The 20,271-nt window shown below is 40.3% G+C and overlaps 1 protein-coding gene and 1 long non-coding RNA gene across 9 annotated transcripts in view; one reads left to right on the forward strand and one right to left on the reverse strand.

Moving 5' to 3' along the window:
- LOC139767396 (uncharacterized) overlaps nt 1–20,271 on the reverse strand; it is an 800,841-nt gene that overhangs the window by 480,259 nt on the left and 300,311 nt on the right. The window contains exons 1-3 of one of the 6 annotated variants that reach the window (XR_011717081.1): nt 4,562–4,718; nt 3,391–3,532; nt 3,073–3,272 (exon numbers count right to left, since the gene is read on the reverse strand). The exons of 3 other annotated variants lie outside the window; for them this stretch is intronic. The gene's annotated coding sequence lies outside the window, so the exon portion shown is untranslated. Of the gene's footprint in view, nt 1–3,072; nt 3,273–3,390; nt 3,533–4,561; nt 4,719–7,683; nt 7,704–20,271 lie in introns of those variants that run through there. 2 more of the 6 variants (XR_011717084.1, XR_011717085.1) reach the window with 2 other exon arrangements.
- The window catches only part of LOC139767399 (uncharacterized), a 481,123-nt gene that overhangs the window by 286,856 nt on the left and 173,996 nt on the right, over nt 1–20,271 (forward strand). The window lies entirely within an intron of this gene.

Genomic DNA, 20,271 nt, shown 5'->3' on the forward strand with positions numbered 1-20,271 from the left:
CACCTCAACGCGATCCAGTAGACGATGCTTGCCATTCCTCCCGGCCAGCCGACCCTATCCTGATCAACGCGATCCAGGTAGACAAGCTGCCACTCCCCGACCAGATCGACCCTAGCCTACCTCAACGCGATCCAGTGGACGAGCTGCCACTCCTAGGACAGCCGACCCTATCCTACTCAAACGCGATCCAGTAGACGAGCTGGACCCTCCACGGCCAGCCGACCCTATCCTACCTCAACGAGGATCCAGTAGACCAAGCTGCTGCTCCCTCGCCAGACCGGGACACCATCCTACCTCAACGCGATCCAGTAGACAAGCTGCCACTCCCCGGCAAGCCTGACCCTATCCTACCTCAACGCGATCCAGTAGACAAGCTGCCACTCCCCGGCCAGCCGACCCTAGCCTACCTCAACGCGATCCAGTAGACAAGCTGCCACTCCCGGCCAGCGACCCTAGCCTACCTCAACGCGATCCAGTAGACAAGCTGCCACTCCCCGGCCAACCGACCCTATCCTACCTCAACGCGATCCAGTAGACAAGCTCCACTCCCACGCAGCCGACCCTACCTACCTCAACGCGATCCAGTAGACAAGCTGCCACTCCCCGGCCAGCCGACCCTAGCCTACCTCAACGCGATCAGTAGACGAGCTGCCACTCCCGGCCAGCCGACCCTAGCCTACCTCAACGCGATCCGTAGACGAGCTGCCCCTCCCGGCCAGCCGACCCTAGCCTACCTCAACGCTGATCCAGTAGACGAGTGCCACTCCACGGCCACGACCCTGCCTACTCACGCGATCCATAGACGAGCTGCCGCTTCCCGGCCAGCCGACCCTAGCTACCTCAACCGATCCAAAAAAAAAAAAAAAAAAAAAAAAAAAAAAAAAAAAAAAAAAAAAAAAAAAAAAAAAAAAAAAAAAAAAAAAAAAAAAAAAAAAAAAAAAAAAAAAAAAAAAAAAAAAAAAAAAAAAAAAAAAAAAAAAAAAAAAAAAAAAAAAAAAAAAAAAAAAAAAAAAAAAAAAAAAAAAAAAAAAAAAAAAAAAAAAAAAAAAAAAAAAAAAAAAAAAAAAAAAAAAAAAAAAAAAAAAAATTTTTTTTTTTTTTTTTTTTTTTTTTTTTTTTTTTTTTTTTTTTTTTTTTTTTTTTTTTTTTTTTTTTTTTTTTTTTTTTTTTTTTTTTTTTTTTTTTTTTTTTTTTTTTTTTTTTTTTTTTTTTTTTTTTTTTTTTTTTTTTTTTTTTTTTTTTTTTTTTTTTTTTTTTTTTCCCTACCTTAACGCGATCCAGTAGACGAGCTGCCACTCCATGGGAAGCCGACCCTAGCCTACCTCAACGTGATCTAGTCGACGAGTTGCCACTCCATAGCCAGCCGACCCTTGCCTTCCTCACCGTGATCCATTAGACGAGCTGCCGTTCCCAGGCCAGCCGATCCTAGCGTACCTCACCATAACTCAGTAAAGTAGGCACAACTCTCACCGCCCATATCTGGGCCACCTCACCGTGATCCACTATACAAGCCACCGCTTCGCGGCTGACCGAAGCTACCCTACGTCAGCATGATCCAGTACAGAAGCCACCACTCACCCGCTTATTCTAGCCTACCCCACTGTGACTCAGTGCAGTAACTCCCCGCAAAGCCGACCGTAGCGTATAAAAATCTTACCTAACATCTCCAGAAGTACATGATTATAATGGAAATGTACCATTATTTTTGTGGTCTGCTGGTGTGAGAACGCATGAAGTGGCCACGTATAAATAATATTTGGCAGTGGAGAGAACTCTTACAACAGATTTCTAATTTCTTTCACTGGAAACATGAAGCTTCAAAAGGACCCAGTGAAATGACTTGCATGGCCTTTTATCGTTTTGGAACATTCGGCATCTTGTTAACGTATATATATATATATATATATATATATATATATATATATATATATATATGGTTGCGAGGCGTGGGCTATGGATAGAGTTGTGCGCAGGAGGATGGATGTGCTGGAAATGAGATGTTTGAGGACAATGTGTGGTGTGAGGTGGTTTGATCGAGTGAGTAACGTAAGGGTAAGAGAGATGTGTGGAAATAAAAAGAGCGTGGTTGAGAGAGCAGAAGAGGGTGTTTTGAAGTGGTTTGGGCACATGGAGAGAATGAGTGAGGAAAGATTGACCAAGAGGATATATGTGTCGGAGGTGGAGGGAACGAGGAGAAGAGGGAGACCAAATTGGAGGTGGAAAGATGGAGTGAAAAAGATTTTGTGTGATCGGGGCCTGAACATGCAGGAGGGTGAAAGGAGGGCAAGGAATAGAGTGAATTGGAGCGATGTGGTATACCGGGGTTGACGTGCTGTCAGTGGATTGAATCAAGGCATGTGAAGCGTCTGGGGTAAACCATGGAAAGCTGTGTAGGTATGTATATTTGCGTGTGTGGACGTATGTATATACATGTGTATGGGGGTGGGTTGGGCCATTTCTTTCGTCCGTTTCCTTGCGCTACCTCGCAAACGCGGGAGACAGCGACAAAGCAAAAAAAAAAAATATATATATATATATATATATATATATATATATATATATATATATATATATATATATACGTACGTCTGGACGTACGACAGTGCACTACGACGGCTTGTTCTCTGAGAAACGTAAGGTATTCCCTCCTTGTTAAACAAGAACAACTGTAGCATCAGAGCCGCTTTTTCCAATGATGTCTCACCAGCTGACATACGTCAGCACCTCACAGCCTGGCGCATGTTGGGTCGTCTCCTCCTGACACAGGACGTCAGCGCACTCCAAGACTGACGACGACGCCTGATACATGCCGGCGCCATCCCCTCACTGACAGCTGTGTGTCAGCCACCGCCAGACGCTCGGTGCTGTACTCCCTGACTCCCTACAGTGGTCCTCTCCCTCCCTGGGAGTCTACGGTAACTTGCTCCCTCTCACACAACCTCCCTCAAGATCATATCACTCCCTGATAACCAACGCCCCGCCCAGCCCCGCCCCGCCCCGCCCCGCTCCCTGACACAAGTGGGTAGCTCACGCCTCGACCCATCCAAGGTTTACCCCCTTCGTCAAACTTACCCCCTGACGTATGAAGGAGGGGCACGTGTCCTGACAGGCGACGGACGGTGGGCGGGTGGGTGGGTCTTTCCTCCTTCCTCCTGACGGAGTGCTGTCATATTGGCTGACTGTCTCTGGTGACGCCAGCTGACAACGGAGGCTGACTGGTCTGTGGGCAGTTAGAAACTACCTACTCCCAACTCCGGAGTTTCACTGGAACTCTGCAAATAACCATCGTGTTAGCTTTCTACATCAATAAAGATATCATATGTAGGCATTTTTATCTGTAAACATATATCATATTTAGTTAAATTAGATTTTTTTTTATCTAACATTTACCAGCGTTTTTTCCTCCTTCCTCCTGACGGAGTGCTGTCATATTGGCTGACTGTCTCTGGTGACGCCAGCTGACAACGGAGGCTGACTGGTCTGTGGGCAGTTAGAAACTACCTACTCCCAACTCCGGAGTTTCACTGGAACTCTGCAAATAACCATCGTGTTAGCTTTCTACATCAATAAAGATATCATATGTAGGCATTTTTATCTGTAAACATATATCATATTTAGTTAAATTAGATTTTTTTTTATCTAACATTTACCAGCGTTTTTGTGTTGCAAATAAATTTTAAGTCTAGTGTGTATTATACCTCCTCATTTTACTATTCTCAATAATATACTTAAAATTGGCTGCAAATTACAAGATAGAATTTCTTAATAACAATTCTAGTCTATCCATTTCTGTTAATCTATCCTTCCGTTTTCTTCCAATAGCACAAGGAGCATCAAAAGCTACCCACTGGTCTGTTATTGATTGTATATTGCAAACCCTAACTGGTAATTTATCCAAACAACTGCGTAATTATAATAACCTGTATGGCTAGTCACACGCTTCAGGACGACCAATCACAAGCTGTCACTTGAACGAATGATATACACTAAATTCTCTGCCTGGTGACGTCATACATTTTCTATGTTCGGCCTGTGGTAACTACAGTAAGAAACGTCAACTCTTCCCAGGACACCTAAATGAATACAGTTCATCAATCATTCAACGACTGGTTACAACCATTACAAATGGGACACAAAAACCTGGCTACAAGTACAACCTTTTGTTTATAGAAATATCAAGCATCTCCTAGCCGAGAACACGAAGCTAGCTGGGAGCTACCCAGCAAGCTGGGCAGACAGCTATGTAGGAGCTACCTAGCTGGCTGAGAGCTACATAGCTTGGCTGACAGCTAGCAAAGAGCTACCTAGCTGGTTGACAGCGACATAGCTTGGCTAAAAGCTAGGCAGGAGGTACCTAGCTTGCTGACAGCTAACAAAGACCTACCTAACTGGTTGACAGCGACATAGCTTGGCTAAAAGCTAGGTAGGAGGTACCTAGTTGGCTGATAGCTATATAGCTTGGCTGGCAGCTACATACTTACCGTCTGAAAGCTAAATATCAGGTTGAAAGTCGCCAGTGGCCACTCCTGCTAACCATCTAACCCTCACTAGTCTCACTCACCTGAGTGGCTCAGTGACCAGCGCCGTACCTCTGTAGTTCCCTGGGTGACGGCTCCACCATGTGTCTTGCCGGACCGCACAACCGTAACTCTCCACCACAACCGAACAAATAAAGACGCAGGAGCCAACAACGTAGTCACTAGTCACGGTTCCGAACATCGAAATGAACATAAGCTTTGTCTCAATCCGGCATAATGACTTGCATACCCTTTATGTAACGATCGTTTTGCACTACATACTACCCAAAGAGGCCAACAGAGTGGCGTGGAGGCATCCAAAAATATAAGAGGGAAATTACAGGGGAATAGCGGCATCTAAAAGGAAAGAGACAAATTGAAGGTTTACTTAATAAGTAAAGACCCTTTGGCGGTGCCAAAGGCCAATAGGGTGGCATGGCGGCATCCAAAAAGAAAAAGAAAAATTAAAGGTTTAATCTAAATCCCCTTTGGAGGCGCCAAAGGCCATTACTGGGACATAGCGGCATCCAAAGAGAAAGAGAATTAAGGTATTTTTTTAAAGCCCCTTTGTGGGTGCCAAATGCCAGCAGAGTGGAGTGGAGTCATCCAAAAATTAAGAGAGTAACCGAAGGTTTTATCTAAATCTCCTCTTGGCAGCATCCAAAATTAAAGAGGGAAATTGATGGTTTAATTGAAAGTCTCTTTGGTGGCGCCAAAGAACGTTACAGGGGCATAGCGGCATCCAGAGGGAAAGAGACAAATTAAAGATTTACTTTACACCTCCTATGGGAATACCAAAGGCCAATAGAGTGCTGTCGCGGCATCCAAAAATCAAGAGGGAAATTGAAAGTTTAACTTAAAGCCCCTAACAAGGGCCATTACAGTGGCTTGGCGACATCCAGAAGAAGGGAAAAATTGAAGGTATAATATAAATCCTCTTTGGCGGCACCAATGGCCATTAGAGTGGCTTGGCGGCATCCAGAACAAAAGATGAAAAGTGAAGAATTAATCTAAAGCTCTTTTGCGGCACCAAAGACCCCTAGAGTGGCTTGGCGTGATCCAAAAGAAAAGAGAAAAATTGAAGGTTTAACTCAAAGCCCCTTTGGCGGCACCAAAGGCCATTAGAGTGGCTTGGCAGCATCCAGAACCAAAGTGCGAAATTGAAGGTTTAATTTGAAGCCCATTTCCGAAGTCGTGACACAAACTTTTCCATTTCTCGTTTGTCATCCTAAACAAATCCACTTGTGTTAAGGACGCCCTCCTCCTCCTCCTCCTCCTCCTCCTCCTCCTCCTCCTCTTCCTCCTTCTCCTCCTCCTCCTCCTCCTCCTCCTCTTCCTCCTCCTCCTCCTCCTCCTCCTCTTCCTCCTCCTCTTCCTCCTCCTCCTCCTCCTCCTCTTCCTCCTCCTCTTCCTCCTCTTCCTCCTCTTCCTCCTCCTCCTCTTCCTCTTCTTCCTGCTCCTCGTCTTTCTCCTCACTGTCGTCCCAAAGAAATCCACTTGTGTTAAGGACACCCTCCTCCTCCTCCTCCTCCCCCTCCCCCTCCTCTTCCTCCTCCTCCTCCTCTTCCTCCTCACTGTCGTCGTAAACACATCCACTTGTGTTAAGGACACCCCCATTCAAGAGACGGATCTGCAGGTGATTATGTTCAACGCCTCAAAACTTGTGTACAAGAACGAATTAAACTAAGTCAAACCAACGGCTCAAGTTGTCCCGTGATAAATCCTGAGGCGCACGGAAGTCTCCAGTCCAAGGGATCGCACTCTACACAAGGGAAGAAGACCCCTCCCCCCCGCCAGAACGCACAGTAAATAAGGAGCGGGTTCACTCCCATATATTCCAGTTTCTTCGACAGATACGTACATTAAAGTTACATAAACTACGATTCAGACGAAGGTCAGTTCTTTATTTCCTTCCTTCCTGGGGATAAGTGTAGCTACTAACCCTCAAGAGGAAGACATAATGCAAGGGGAGCACAGCTGTTTGTCTCTGTTCTGTCTCACATTTTGTCCACAGACCAATGGAGGGATTTTGACCCAACTTGTAGGGCTATTCCTCAGGTAGGGTGGAAGACAATGCTCTACCACTACGAGAGGGGAGAAGATCAGTCACTGTCCCCATGAAACATGTCATTCTGTATTAGATATGCAGTCCAGCAGGACCATATTCTCCTCCCATCACAGGTGCCCAGAATACAGGAAACGGGAGAGAGATAGAGAAAGAGATAGAATCACAGGGAAAGCAAGAGAGATAGTGGAAGGAAAGGAGATAAATGAGAGACACACACACGTGCCACACAGACCCCAAGGTTCGAGCGAGGTGGTCTGGCCTGAACAACGCACACGCGCCACACAGACCCCAAGGTTCGAGCAAGGTGGTCTGACCTCAACACGACTTAAAAGACAAAGAAAAAAAAAAAGGCAGACCACTTAGAAGACCAGCAAAGTAAAGGTTGTCACCCCACACTCCAATCTCTCCGGCAACACGCCAGACGGAAAACAAGAAACAAGAACATTACATACATCCCACAATGGCCTGGGAAGATGTAAATAAGGCAACAAACACAAGCTTCCAAAATACATGTCCACACACAGACACTACACAAAACAAGAACATTACATACATCCCACAATGGCCTGGGAAGATGTAAATAAGGCAAAAAACACAAGCTTCCAAAATACATGTCTTCACACAGACACTACACAAAACTTACACCATATGTATACCTATATGTACACTCTATGTACACCTATATGTATAGCTATATGTACACTATAGGTACACCCATATGTATAGGTATATGTACACTATATTTACACCTATATGTATAGCTCTATGTACACTATAGGTACACCCATATGTATAGCTATATGTACACTATAGGTACACCCATATGTATAGCTATATGTACACAGTATGTACACCTATATGTATAGCTCTATGTACACTATAGGTACACCCATATGTATAGCTATATGTACACAATATGTACACCTATATGTATAGCTCTATGTACACTATAGGTACACCCATATGTATAGCTATATGTACGCTATAGGTACACCCATATGTATAGCTATATGTACACAATATGTACACCTATATGTATAGCTCTATGTACACCTATATGTAAACCTATATGTACTTATTAACTCTCTCATAACTTACCTTCAGCTGTCGAGCCTCATCTTCCCCTCCTCCCCCTCACACTTCTCTGTTAAAAAGAGAAAATACATTGGTTACCCATCATGTCGTCCACATACATATCAGACAACGTCCCTACATATCACATGGTCATCCACATACATATCACGTGGTCATCCACATACATATCACTCTACGTGCGTACATTTCACGTGGTCATCCACATACATATCACACAACGTCTCTCTCTCTCTCTCTCTCTCTCTCTCTCTCTCTCTCTCTCTCTCTCTCTCTCTCTCTCTCTCTCTCTCCCTCCTAAACCTGCCCCCGTCATCTGCCCCCTTCTGAGTGAGAGCGCAAGATATTCCTACCAGTATTATTCCTCCTAAGTACAATAATAAGTGGCCACCTTGATCACCAGCCACAGTAGACTGGAGGAAGAACCTAGCATGATGACCACAGACCAAGACTAATAGCCCAACACTGACACACAAGCTTAGGCTCTTCTGCACGGTGCAAGATAAACAAACCTGGCCATCCACCCAGCCAGCCACCCAGCCAGCCTAGCATGATGTCCACAGACCAAGACTAATAGCCCAACACTGACACACAAGCTTAAGCTCTTCTGCACTGCACAAGGTAAACAAACCTGGCCAGCCACCCAACCACCCAACCAGCCATCCAGCCAGCCACTCAACCAGCCACCCAGCCAGCCACCCAGCCTAGCATGATGACCACAGACCAAGACTAACAGCCCAACAGTGACACACAAGCTTAAGTTCTTCTGCAAAACATAAGATAAAAAAACCTGGCCAGCCAGCCAGCCAGCCACCTAACCAGCCAGCCAGCCACCCACCCACCAAACCAGCCACCCAGCCAGCCACCCAGCCTAGCATGATGACCATAGACCAAGACTAATAGCTCAACACTGACACTCAAGCTTAGGCTCTCCTGCACGGCACATGATAAACAAACCTGGCCTGCCAGCCAGCCAGCCAGCCACCCAACCAGCCAGCCAGCCAGCCTCCAAGCCAGCCAGCCAGGCACCCAGCCTATCATGATGACCACAGACCAATACTAAACCCAACACTGACACAGAAGCTTAGGCTCTTATGCACTGTACAAGATAAACAAACCTGGCCAGCCACCCAGCCAGCCAGCAAGGCACCCAGCCAGCCAGTCAGCCAGCCAGCCACACAGCCTAGCAGCCTGGTCCTCCATTCATGACTAAGTCATTCATGTCTCTTTCATGACAAAGTCATCCTAACTAAGTCATTCTGGTCTCTTTCACGACTAAGTAATTCTGACCAAGTTAATCTAATCTCTTTCATGATTAAATTATTCTGACTACGTCATTCTGGTCTCTCATGACAAGTCATTCGACTAAGTCATTCTGGTCTCTTTCATAACTCAGTCATTCTGAATAAGTCATTCTAGTCTCATTCATAAGTCACTCTGAGTAAGTCACTCTGTTCTCTTTCATGACAAAGTCAATCTGACTAAGTCATTCTGGTCTCTTTCATGACTAAGTCAATCTAGTCTCTTTCATGACTAAGTCATTCTGGTCTCTTTCATGACTAAGTTATTCTGACTGAGTCATTCTCGTCTCTTTCATGACTAAGCCAATCTGACTCAGTTATTCTGGTCTCTTTCATGACTAAGTCATTCTGACTAGGTCATTCTGGTCTCTTTCATGACTAAGTCATTCTGACTAAGTCATCCTGATCTCTTTCATGATTAAGGCATACTAACTAAGTCATTCTGGTCTCTTTCACGAGTAAGTCAATCTGACTAAGTCATTCTGGACTCTTACATGACTAAGTAATTCCTACTAAGTCATTCTGGTCTCTTTCGTGACTAAGTCATTCTGGTTTCTTTCATGACTAAGTCATTCTGACTAAGTCGTTCTGGTCTCTTGCATGACGAATTCATTCTAACTAAGTCATTCTGGTCTCTCTCATGCCTAAGTCATTCTGTCTAATTCATTCTGGTCTCTTTCATGACTAAGTCATTCTGACTAAGTCATTCCGTTCCTCCATACAAGACTAACTTTATCTGGACTCTTTCAAGACGAAGCCATCCTGACTAAGTAATTCTTGCTCTTTAATGCGTAAGTCATCCTGACTAAATCATTTTGGTCTCTTACATGATTAAGTCATTCCTACTAAGTCATTCTGGTCTCTTTCATGACTAAATCATTCTAAGTCATTCTACTCTCTTTCATGACTAAGTCATTTTGACTCAGTCATTCTGGTCTCTTTAATGACTAAGTCAATCTGACTTAGTTTTTCTGGTCCTCCCTTCATGACAAAGTCATTCTAAGTCATTCTGGTCTCTTTCATGACTAAGTCATTCTGACTAACTCCTTCTTGTCCGCCATTCATGACTAAGTAGTTCTGAGTAAGTCATTCTGTTCGCTTTCATGACTAAGTCATGCTAAGTCATTCTGGTCTCTTTCATGACTAACTCATCTTGACTAAGTCACTCTGATGTCTTTAATGACTAACTCATTCTAAGTCATTCTGGTCTCTTTCATGACTAAGTCATCCTGAGTAAGTCATTCTGGTCACTTTCATGACTAATTATCCTGACTAAGTCCTTCTGGTCTCTTTCATGACTAAGTCATTCTGGTCTCCTACATGACTAATTCATTCCTACAAAGTCATTCTGGTATCTTTCATTACTAAGTCATTCTGACAAAGTCATCTGGTCTCTTTCATGACTACGTCATTCTGAATAAGTTAATCTGACTAAGTCATTCTGGTCCTCCATTCATGACTGTCATTCTGTTCGCTTTCATGACTAAGTCATCCTGACTAAGTCATTCTGGTCTCTTTTATGAATAAGTCAATCTGACTACGTCATTTTCGTCTCTTTCATGACTAAGTCATTTTTACACAATCTTTCTGGGGTCTTTCAAGACTGAGTCATTCTGACTAAGTTATTCTGGTCTCTTTTATGACTAAGTCATTGTGACTAAATCATTCTTGTGTCTTTCATGTTTAAGTCAACCTGACTATATCATTCTGGTCCTCCATTCGTGACTAAGTATTCTGACTAAGTCATTCTGGTCTCTTTCATGACTAAGTCAATCTGACCAAGTTATTTTGTCTCTTTTATGACTAATTCATTCTGATCTTTTTCATGACTGTCATTCTAAGTTATTGTGGTCTCTTTCATGACAAAATCATTGTAACTAATTCATTCTGGTCTCTTTCATGATTAAGTCATTCTAAGTCATCTGGTATCTTTCATGACTAAGTCATCCTGACTAAGTCATTCTATTCTCTTTCATGACTATGTCATTCTGACTACGTTATTTTGGTCTTTTACATAAATAAGTCATTCCTACCAAGTCATTCTGGTCTCTTTCATCAATAAATCATTCTGACTACGTCATTCTTGTCTCTTTCATGACCAAGTCATTTGGACTAAGTCATTCTGGTCTCTTTCATGATTAATTCAGTCTGACTAAGTCACTGTTGTCTCCTTCATGACTAATTAATTCTGACTAAGTCATTCTGACTAGTTATTCTGAGTAAGTTATTTTGGTCTTTCATGACTAAGTCAATCTGACTAAGTCATTCTGGTCCTCCATTCATGACTGTCATTCTGTTCGCTTTCATGACTAAGTCATCCAGACTAAGTCATTCTGGTCTCTTGCATGAATAAATCATTCTTACCAAGACATTCTGGTCTTTTTCATAACTAAGTCATTCTGACTACATCATTCTGGTCTCTTTCATGACGAAGTGAATCTGACTAAGTCATTCTGGTCTCTTTCATGATTAATTCATTCTGACTAAGTCATTCTACTCTCTTTCATGATTAATTCATTCTGACTAAGTCATTCTGTTCCTCCGATCAGAACTAAGTCATTCTGGTCTCTTTCATGACTAATTCATTCTGAATAAGTCATTCTGGTCTCTTTCATGATTAAGTCAATCTGACTAAGTCATTCTGGTGTCTTTCATGACTAATTCAACTGACTTTGTCATTCAGGTCATCCATTCATGATTAAGTCATTCTAAGTCATTCTGGTCTCTTTCATGACTTAGTCATCCTAACTAAGTCATTCTGGTCTTTTTCATGACTAGGTTAATCTGACTAAGTCATTCTGGTCTCTTTCATAACTAAGTCATTCCGATCAAGTCAATCTGGTCTCTTTCATGTCTAACTCATTCTGACTAAGTCATTCTGGTCCTCCATTCATGACTAAGTCATTCCGACTAAGTCATTCTCGTCTCTTTCATGAATAAGTCAATCTGACTAGTTATTCTGAGTAAGTTATTTTGGTCTTTCATGACTAAGTCAATCTGACTAAGTCATTCTGGTCTCTTTCATGACTATGTCATCCTTACAAATTTATTCTCGTTTCTTTCATGACTAACTCATTCTGGTGTATTTCATGACTAAGACATTCTAAATAAGTTATTCTGGTCTCTTTCATGACTACGTCATTCCGACTAAGTCATTCTGGTCGCTTTCATAACTAAGTCATTCTGAATAAGTCATTCTGGTCGTTTTCATAACTAAGTCATTCCGATCAAGTCATTCTGGTCTCTTTCATGACTAATTCGTTCTGACTGAGTCATTCTGGTCTCTTTCATGACTAAGTCATCCTAACTAAGTCATTGTGGTCTCTTTCACGACTAAGTCAATCTGACTAGGTCATTCTGGTATCTTTCATAACTAAGTCATTCCGACTAATTCATTCTGGTCTCTTTCTCTGGTCTCTTTCTGACGAAGTCATTCTATCCTCAAATCATAATTAAGTCATTCTGCCTAAGTCATTCTGGTCTCTTTCATGACTAAGTCATTCTGATTAATTCATTCTGGTCTTTTTCATGACTAAGTTATCCTGACTAAGTCATTTTGGTCCCTTTCACGACTAAGTCATTCTTCTTTCTCTCATAACTAAGTCACTTTGATTAAGTCATTCTGGTCTCTTTCATGACTGAGACATCCTGATTAAGTCATTCTGGTCTTTTTCAATACTAAGTCATGCTGACTAAGTCATTCTGGTCTATTTTATGACTAAGTCATTCTTACTAAGTCATTCTGTTCTCTTTCAGGACTAAGTCAATCTGACTAAGTTATTTTGGTCTCTTACATGACTAAGCTATTCCTACTAAGTCATTCTGGTCTTTTTCATGATTAAGTTATTCTGACTAAGTCATTCTGGTCTCTTTCATAACTAAGTCATCCTGATTAAGTCATTCTGGTCTCTTTCAATATTAACTCATGTTAGAGACCAGAATCACTTAGTCAGATTGACTAAGTAATTCTGAGTAAGTCATTCTGGTCTCTTTCATGACAAAGTCATTCTGAATAAGGCATTCTGGTCTCTTTCATGACTAAGTCATCCTGAGTAAGTCATTCTGGTCACTTTTATCACTAAGTCATCCTGAATAAGTCCTTCTGGTCGCTTTCATGATTGTCATTCTGAGTAAGTCATTCTGGTCTCTTATATGAATAAGTCATTCCTGCTAAGTCATTCTGATATCTTTCATTACTAAGTCATTCTGGTCTCTTTCCTGACTAAGTCAATCTGACTAAGTCATTCTGGTCCACCATTCATGACTAAGTCATTCTGACTAAATCATTCTGGTCTCTTTCATGACTGAGTCATCCTGATTAAATCATTCTGGTCTCTTTCATGATTAAGTCAGTCTAAGTTATTCTGGTGTCTTTCATGACGAAGTTAATCTGACTATGTCATTCTGGTCCACCATTCATGAGTAGGTCAATCTGACAAAGTTATTCTGGTCTCTTTCATGACTAAGTCATTCTGCCCATGTCATTTTGTCTCTTTTATGACTAAGTCATTCTGAATAAGTCATTTTCTTCTCCTTCATGACTAAGTCATTTTGATTTAGTCATTATGGTGTCCTTCACGGCTAAGTAATTCTGACGAAGTCATTCTGGTGTCTTTCATGAGTAAATCAATCTGACTAAGTCATTCTGGTCTCTTTCATGATTAAGTCATACTGACTAAGTCATTTTGGTCTCTTATATGACTAATTCATTCCTACTAAGTCATTCTGTTTTCTTTAATTACCAAATCAATCTGACTAGCTCATTCTGGTCTCTTTAATTAGTAAGTCATTCTCCTCTCTTTCATGATTAAGTGATTCGAAATAAGTCATTCTGGTCTCTCTTTCATAGCTAAGTCATTCATACTAAGTCATGCTGGTCTCTTCCATGAATGCGTTATCCTGAATAAGCCATTCTAGTCTCATGACTAAGTCAATCCGACTAAGTTTTTCTTGTTTTTTTTCATGATTAAGTAAACCTGACGAAATCATTCTGGTGTCTTTCATGACTAAGTCATCTGACTAAGTCATTCTGGTCTCTTTTCATGAATAAGTCATTCCTACTAAGTCATTCGGGTCTTTCATGACTAAGTCATTCTGACAAAGTTATTCTGGTCCTCCATTCATGACTAAGTCATCCTGAATAACTAAATCTGTTCTTTTTTGTGACTAAGTCATTTTGACTAAGTCAATCTGGTCTCTTTCATGAGAGTCAATCTGACTAAGTCATTCTGGTCTCTTGCATGACTAAGTCATCTTGACAAAGTCATTCTGGTCTCTTGCATGACTAAGTCATTTTGACAAAGTCATTCTGGTCTCTTACATGATTAAGATAATCTGACTAAGTCATTTTGGTCTCTTACATGACGAAGTCATTCCTACGAAGTCATTCTGGTCTCTTTCATGACTAAGTCATCTAACTATGTCATTCTGGCCTCTTTCTTGACTAAATCATTCTGACTAAGTCATTCTGGTCTCTTTCATGACTAGGTCATTACGACTAAGTCATTCTGGTCCCTTTCATGAGTAAGTCATCTGACTAAGTCATTCTTGTCTGTATCATGACTAAGTCAATCTGACAAAATCATTCTGGTGTCTTTCATGACTAAGTCATACTGACTGAGTCATTCTGGTGTCTTTCCTGACCAGGTCATTTTGACTAAGTCATTCTGGTCTCTTTCATGACTAAGTCACCCAGACTAAGTCATTCTGGTCTCTTTCATGATTAAATCATTCTGACTAAGTCAATTTGGTCTCTTGCATGACTAAGCCATTACTACTAAGTCATCCTGGTCTCTTTCATGACTAAGTCATTCTGAATAAGTAATTCTGGTCTCTTTCATGAAGAAATCAATTTGACAAGGTCATTTTGGTGTCTTTCATGCCAAGACATTATGACTAAGTCATTTTGTTCCTCCATTCAGGACTAAGTCATTCTGACTGAGTCATACTGACTAAGTCATTCTGGTCTTTTTCATGACTAAGTCTTTCTGATTAAGTAATTCTGGTCTCTTTAATGACTATGTCATCCTGACTAAGTCATTCTGGTCTCTTTCATGACTAAGTCCATCTGACTAAGTCTTCTGGTCTCTTTCATGACTAAGTCATTCCGACTATGTCATTCTGACCTCTTTCGTGACTAAGATTTCTGACTGAATCATTCAGGTCCCTTTCATGACTAAGCGATCCTGACTAAGTCATTCTTGTCTCTTTCATGAGTAGGTCATACTGACCAATTCATTCAGGACTCTTATATGACTAAGCCATCTCACTAAGTCATTCTGGTCTGTTTCATAAGTAAGTCATTCCGACTGTGTCATTATGGTCTCTTTCATGACTATGTCATTCTGACTAAGTCATTCTGGTCCTCCATTCATAACTAAGTCATTCTGAATAAGTCAGTTTAGTCTTTTTCCATAACTAAGTCATTGCGAGTAAGTCATTCTGGTATCTTTCATGACTAAGTCATTCTAAATAGGTCATTCTGGTCAATTTCATGACTAAGTCATTTTGACTTAGACATTCTGGTCCTCCATTCTTGACTAAGTCATTCAGAATATGTCAATCTGGACTTTTCATGACTAAGTCACACTGACAAAGTCTTCTGGTCTCTTTCATGATTAAGTCATCCTGACTAAATCATTTTGGTCTCTTTCATGAATAAGTCATTCTGACTAAGTCATTCTGGTGTCTTTCATGACTAAATCATCCTGACTAAGTCATTCTGGTCTCTTTCATGAATAAGTCATTCTGACTAAGTCATTCTGGTGTCTTTCGTGACTAAATCATCGTGACTAAGTCATTCTGGTCTCTTTCTTGACTAAGTCAATCTGACTACGTCATCATGGTCTCTTTTTGACAAACTCAATCTGACTAAGTCATTCTGGTGTCTTTCATAACTAAGTCAATCTGACTTAGTCATTCTGTTCCTTCATTCATGATCAAGTCATTCTGACTTAATCATTCTGGTCTCTTTCATGAGGAAGTCAATCTGACTAAGTCATTCTGGTCTCTTTTTATGAATAAGTCATTTTGATGAAGTCATTCTGGTCTCTTTCATGACTAAGTCATCCTGAACAAGTCATTCTGGTCTCTCATGATTAAGTCATTCTGACTAAGTCATTTTGGTCTCTTACATGAATAAGTCATTCCTACTAAGTCATTCTTGTCTCTTTAATTACTAAATCAATCTGCCTGGCTCATTCTCGTCTCTTTCATGATTAAGATAATCTGACTAAGTCATTTTGGTCTCTTACATGACTAATTCACTCCTACTAAGTCATTCTGGTCTCTTTCATGACTAAGTCACCTATGTCATTCTGGTCTCTTTCATGACTAAATAATTCTTACTAATTCATTCTGGTATCTTTCATGACTAAGTCATTCCGAATAAGTCATTCTGGTCCCTTTCATAACTAAGTCATTTTGACTAAGTCATTCTGGTCTTCCATTCATAACTAAGTCATTCTGAATATGTCAATCTGGTCTTTTTCATGACTAAGTCATGCTGACTAAGTCTTCTGGTCTCTTTCATGACTAAATAATCCTGACTAAATCATTCTGCTCTCTTTCATGACTAAATGATTCTGACTAAGTCATTCTGGTCTCTTTCATGAATAAGTCATTCTGATTAAGTCATTCTGTTGTCTTTCATGACTAAGACGTCCTTACATAGTCATTTTGGTCTCTTTCATGATTAAGTCATAGTGACAAGGTCATTCTGGTCTCTTTCATGATTAAGATAATCTGACTAAGTCATTTTGGTCTCTTACATGACTAAGCCATTCCTACTAAGCCATTCTGGTATCTTTCATGACAAAGTCATCTAACTATGTCATTCTGCTTTCCTTCATGACTAAGTCATGCTGACTAAGTCATTCTGGTCTCTTTCATTACTAAGTCATCCTGACTTAGTGATTCTGGTCTCTTTCATGATGAAGTTATCCTGACTAAGTCATTTTGGTCTCTTACATGACTAAATCATTCCTACTAAATCATTCTGGTCTCTTTCTTGAGAAACTCATTCTGACTAAGTCATTCTGGTCCCTTTCATGACTAAGTCCTTTTGACTAAGTCAGTCTGGTCATCCATTCATGACTAAGATATTCTGAATAAGTCAATCTGGTCTTTTTCATGACTAAGTCATTCTGACTAAGGCTTCTGGTCTCTTCCATGACTAAGTCAACCTGACTAAATCATTCTGGTCTCTTTCATGACTAAATAAATCTGACCAAGTTATTCTGGTCTCTTTCATGCATAAATCAATCTGACTAAGTTATTTTGGTCTCTTACATGACTTAGTAATTCCTACTAAGTCACTCTCGTCTCTTTTATGACTAAGTCATTCTGACTAAGTCATTATGGTCTCTTAACAAACATAGTCTGACTTAGTCATTCTGGTGTCTTTCATGACTAAGTCATTCTGACTAAGGAATTCTGGTCTCTTTCATGACTAAGTCAATTTGACAAGGTCATTCTGGTGTCATTTATGCTAAGTCATACTGACTAAGTCATTTTGTTACTCCATTCATCAATAAGTCATTCTGACTGAGTCATTCTGACTGAGTCATTCTGGTCTCTTTCATGACTAAGTCATGCTGAGTAAGTAAATCTGGTCTTTTTCATGACTACGTCATTTTGACTAAGTCATTCTGGTCTCTTTTATGACTAAGTCATTGTGACTAAGATATTCTGGTCTCTTTCATGACTAAGTCAATATGACCAAGTCATTCTGGTCTCTTTCATGACTAAGTCTTTCTGACTAAGTAATTCTAGTCTCTTTCATGACTATGTCAACCTGACTAAGTCATTCTGGTCTCTTTCATGACTAAGTCTTTCTGACTAAGTCATTCTGGTCTCTTTCAAGACTACGTCCAGCTGACTAAGTCTTCTGGTCTCCTTCATGACTAAGTCATTCCGACTATGTCATTCTGGTCTCTTCCATTACTAAGTAATTCTGAATAAGCCATTTTGGTCTCTTTCATGACTAAGTCATTCCGACTAGGTCATTTTAATCTCTTTCGTGACTAAGCTTTCTGACTGAATCATTCAGGTCCCTTTCATGACTAAGCGATCATGACTAAGTCATTCTTGTCTGTTTCATGAGTAGGTCATACTGTCTAATTCATTCAGGTCTCTTTTCATGACTAACCCATCTCACTAAGTCATTCTGGTCTGTTTCATGAGTAAGTCATTCCGACTGTGTCATTATGGTCTCTTTCATGACTAAGTCAATCTGACTACGTCATTCTGGTCTTCCATTCATAACTAAGTCATTTTGAATAAATCAGTTTAGTCTTTTTTTCATAATTAAGTCATTCTCAGTAAGGCATTTTGGTCTCTTTCATACTAAGTCATACCAAATAGGTCATTCTGGTCTTTCATGAATAAGTCATTAAAACTAGGTCATTCTTGTCCCTTTCATGACTAAGTCATTTTGACTAGGACATTCTGGTCCTCCATTCATGACTAAGTCATTCAGAATAAGTCAATCTGGTATTTTTCAAGACTAAGTCATTCTGACAAAGTCTTCTGGTCTCTTTCATGACTAAGTCATTCTGACTAAATCATTCTGGTGTCTTTCATGACTAAGTCATCCTGACTAAGTCATTCTTGTCTCTTTCATGATTAAGTCAATCTGACTAAGTCATTTTGGTCTCTTACATGACTTAGTCATTCCTACTAAGTCACTCTCGTCTCTTTCTTAAGTAAGTCATTCTTACTAAGTCATTCTGGTCTCTTTCTTGACAAACTCAATCTGACCAAGTCATTCTGGTGTCTTTCATGACTAAGACATTCTGACTAAGTCATTCTGGTCTCTTTCATGACAAAGTGATCCTGACTAATTCAGTCTGGTCTCTTTCATGACAAAGTGATCCTGACTAATTCAATCTGGTCTCTTTCATGATTAAGATAATATAACTAAGTCATTTTGGTGTCTTACATGACTAATTCACTCCTACTAAGTCATTATGGTGTCTTTCATGACTAAGTCACCTAACTCTGTCATTCTGGTCTCTTTCATGAATAAATATTTCTTACTAAGTCATTCTGGTGTGTTTCATGAAAAGTCATTACGACTAAGTCATTCTGGTCTCTTTCAGAGAGACTATGTCATTCTGGTCTCTTTCTTCACTAAGTCATTCTGACTAAGTAATTTTAGTCTCCTTTATGACTACGTCATTAAGACAAAGTCATTTTGGTCTCTTTCATGACTAAGTCATCTGACTAAGTGATTCTGGTATCTTTCATGACTAAGTCAATCTGACTAAGTCATTCATGGTCTCATTCATGACAAAGTCACCCTAACTAATTCATTCTGGTCTCTTTCATGATTAAGATAATCTGACTAAGTCATTTTGATCTCTTACATGACTAAATAATTTTTACTAAGACATTCTGGTGTCTTTCATGACTAAGTCATTAGGACTAAGTCATTCTGGTCTCTTTCTCGACAAACTTATTCTGACTATGTCATTCTGGTGTCTTTCATGATGAAGTTATTCTCACTAAGTCATTTTGGTCTCTTACATGACTAAGTCATTCCTACTAAGTCATTCTGGTCTCTTTCTTAAGTAAGTCATTCTTACTAAGTCATCATGGTCTCTTTCTTGACAAACTCAATCTGACCAAGTCATTCTGGTGTCTTTCATGACTAAGACATTCTGACTAAGTCATTCTGTTCCTGCATTCATGACTAAGTCATTCCGAATAAGTCATTAAGGTCCCTTCCCTGACTAAGTCATTTTGACTAAGTCATTCTGGTCTTCCATTAATGACTAAGTTATTTTGAGTAAATCATTCTGACTAGGTCTTCTGGTCTCTTCCATGACTAAGTCAATTTGACTAAATCATTCTGCTCTCTTTCATAACAGTCATACTGACTTAGTCATTGTGGTCTCTTTCATGATTAAGTTAATCTCACTAGGTCATTTTGGTCTCTTACATGATTAAGTCATTCCTACTAAGTCATTATGGTCTCTTTCTTGACTAAGTCATACTGACTAAGTCATTCTGGTCTCTTTCTTGACAAATTCATTCTGACTATTTCATTCTGGTGTCTTTCATGACTAAGTCATTTTGACCGAGTCATTCTCTTCCTCCATTCATGACTAAGTCATCCTGACTAAGTCATTCTCGTCCCCTTCATGACTAAGTCTTTCTGCTCCTCCATTCATTACTAAGTCATTCTGAATAAGTCATTTTCTTATTCATGATTAAGTCATTCTAATTTACTCATTTTGGTGTCTTTCATGACTAAGTCATTCTGAGTAATTCATTCTGGTCTCTTTCATGA

Source organism: Panulirus ornatus, chromosome 61 (genome assembly GCF_036320965.1).
Source record: "Panulirus ornatus isolate Po-2019 chromosome 61, ASM3632096v1, whole genome shotgun sequence".
Lineage (NCBI taxonomy): Eukaryota > Metazoa > Arthropoda > Malacostraca > Decapoda > Palinuridae > Panulirus > Panulirus ornatus.